Source organism: Myotis davidii, unplaced genomic scaffold (assembly GCF_000327345.1).
Source record: "Myotis davidii unplaced genomic scaffold, ASM32734v1 scaffold960, whole genome shotgun sequence".
NCBI lineage: Eukaryota > Metazoa > Chordata > Mammalia > Chiroptera > Vespertilionidae > Myotis > Myotis davidii.
Genome location: NW_006293003.1, coordinates 1,639,508 through 1,643,005, shown reverse-complemented (window position 1 = coordinate 1,643,005; position 3,498 = coordinate 1,639,508).

Below are 3,498 nucleotides of genomic sequence, written 5' to 3'. Positions count from 1 at the left end.
GTCCCCAACTGTCCTCCCTGCTGGTCCGCTTACCCCCAACAGCCCTGCCCCCATCAGCCTGATCACCCACAACTGCCCTCCCCTCTTGGCCTCTAACTGCCTCTACCTCGGCCCGTCACCATGGCTTTGTCCAGAAGAACACCTGGACGGTCTCCCAGTCTAATTAGCATATTACTCTTTTATTAGTATGGATATATTTGTCTGTAAATATGATTACAGACAAATATATCTGTATTTGTCTTGCAGACATGAGTAGGACCAGGTAAAATTTTATAAATGGGTCTTTTATTACAGATGGTTTGCCAGGTATGCATTTTTTTCTAAAAAAGTAAAAATTACTTTAAAAAAAATGTTTCAAGAAGACTTTGAGAAATTTACAGTATCTGCTTTTCTTCCAAGAAAGTTGTCACTTTTATGCCAGTGAGAATTATTTGTATGCTTTGTATGTCAGCATTGGGCCACTGTGACTGGGGCGGGGCGGGGAGGGGCTAAGCTTGACTTGAGAGTAATTATCTTGCTCACTGGCTGGGAGGGAGGGTGTGTGGCAGAGGAGATAAATACTTGGTTCTGGATTATTCATAGATTGCTGACTTTCTGGATTGATTGTGCAGGCCCCTCCTTTTATTAATGTCCACATTCATTGACAGATATCTATCCTGGGAGAGAAATGAGATGAAACTCTCTTTCTTTTCATTGTAAAAAGCGTTTGAATTCCTAAGGTGTGATAAGGCCACCCACCCATCCACAGTCAAGGTACACATTTTCATGGAGGATGTTCCCACTCTTGAGTAGCTTAAAATAATTTTTTTCTTTTAATTTAAACTTTCTTCTATAACTGTTTTCTTGTTAATTAAAAGCTAGTTTTTTTGAAACTACTTCCAAAGCTTTTCAAGCTGTATATGTCCTTGGAATGAATTTATAAATAAGAATTGAGCCAGGCTGGTGTGACTCAGTGGTTTAGCATCCACCTATAAAACAGGAAGTCACAGTGTGATTCCAGGTCAGGCCACACGACCGGGTTGTGGGTTTGATCCCCAGTACAGGGCGTGTAGGAGGCAGCCGATCAATGATTCTCTCTCATCATTGATGTTTCTATCTCTCTCCCTCTCCCTTCCTCTCTGAATCAGTAAGAATATATTTTACAGAGAGAAAGAGAGAGAGAGAGAGTGAGAGAGAGGAAGAAGAATATATATGTTTGTAAATAAGAAAACATGTATTTGATGTTCTTAGAAAGTCTTGTTTTCTTTCATTAAAACTTGTGCAGTATAGGGAACTCCATAGATTCTATTAATTTGAAGAAAGTTAGAGGGAAAGGTACTAATTCAGAGTTCCTTGGGAAAATGTGTCATTTATATAATTTTTTATGTTTATTTTTTTAAATCAAATCTGAAATATTTTCTATTCAGAAAATATATTTGGATCTAAATATCTTCTATAATTTTAACCCTAAAATATCAATTTAAATGTTTTAAAAATGGTTGGGATGTTTTTTGTTTTTTAAAATAAGTTAGGTTACTGGAGTTCTACATGTTACTGGATCACCTGGGGTAATTTTCTGATTGGAAAATTAAGAATTATAGTCAGAGGGGAGGACATTAGAATTTTTAATATTTTGTTTTTTTAAAAAATAAGTTAGGTTACTGGAGTTCTACATGTTACTGGATCACCTGGGGTAATTTTCTGATTGGAAAATTAAGAATTACAGTCAGAGGGGAGGACATGAGAATTTTTAAAGAATATATTCAATTTACTTTAGACCCCAAACCTCTCTTATCATGTGACTTGTTTTGTATCTTTGTTAAACTATATTATCACATAAGCATTGCTGCTATTGGGACAGTGACAGTTGATTCAGGTCATTTGAATGTCCACTGTCTGTTTTAATTTGTATGTTTGTTTTGACTCGGTCATATGCTCAATCTTCAGTGGAAGTCATGAGAACCTATTATTTTTGCCTGCTCCCTCCTTTACAAAATAAATATTCTTTTTTACCCAGAGGGACCTTAACTTTGATGTAAGGGATTGTTTCCATTGCCAACTTTTTTCTTCCTTGCCAAGTAAGAGAGTTGTTGTGAACTCTTCAGTGATGCCTTCCCTGGGATATTTGCAGATGTGGTTGGGAAAAGTCATTTCATCCCCGACCTTTGCATCGGGGTCTTCGGATGCTGGCTGGCCTATGACCTGGCTCTCTCTCCCTCCCAGTGCCATGGCGATCACAGGGTGGAGGCCAGCCGGAACCCCCGGCCTGGGGGTGTCACCTCACCTGCTGCCTGGCTTTCCGATGGCGCTCACCTGCTGGGGGTGGGCGCCTTTGCCCTGCGCCTGGGTTTGGGATCTTCCATACTTCCCCTTTCACCTCCCATCTTTGCGCCTACAAACGCAAATTAACCGCCATCTTTCTTGGCAGTTAATTTGCATATGGCCAAGTCAATTACCCTTTTTGTCTATTATTAGATAGGATACTTCGAATATGTCATTCTCTCCTGGTATGTAGAATTTCTTCTGAGAAATCTGCTGATAGCCTAAGTGAGGGGTTCCTTTATAGTTTACTGACGTCTTTTCACTGGCTGCCTTTAAAATTTTTTATCATGGACTTTTGACAACTTTATCATAATTTATCTTGGAGAATGTCTTTTTACATTGAGATAATACGGGGTTCTATTAGCTACATGGACTTGTAGATACCTTCCTTCACCAGATTTGGGAGTTTCCAGTAATTTTTTTTCTTTAAATAAACTTATTGTACCCTTCTGCCTCTCTTCTCCTTCTGGTATACCTATTTATCTTATGTTTGCTCTTCTGATCAAGTCTGATAGTTCTCATAGGGCTCCTTTACTGCTTTAAAATCTGAATTCTTTCTCTTTCCAACTTAATATTTCTAAATTCCTATCCTTGATCTTGCTTTTTTTCTCTTTCGTCTCATCTGCTCTATTTCCAATGGCTTCTAATGCAATTTATCATCTTTATTGAGTTCTTCAGCTCAAGAATTTCTATTTGTTTATTTTTTAGAATTTCATATTCTTTGGTAATGTACTCCTTTTGTTCATTAATTTTATCCCCAAGTTCATTGAATGGACTTTTTGAGTTTTCTTATAGCTCCTTGAATTTCTTCATAACAGCTATCTTGAATTTTTTATCAGTTAGATTACAATAGTCCATGTCTTTGGGTTTAGATGCTGGCGATTAGCATTTTTATATTTTAATACGATAAAATTATGATTTTTCATATAGATTAATATACCTTTATTGTCACACTAGGGGCCCGGTGCACAAAATTCGTGCACTGGGTGTGTGTGTGGGGGGGAGTGTCCCTCAGCCCAGCCTGCCCCCTCTCACATACTGGGAGCCCTCAGGCGTTGACCCCCATCACCCTCCAATAGCAGGATCGGCCCCTTGCCCAGGCCTGATGCCTCGGCCAGAGGTGTCAAGCTTGGACAGGGGAACCACATCTCCCCCCGATCACTGGCTCTGCCCCGCCCAGGCCTGCGCCCTCTGGCC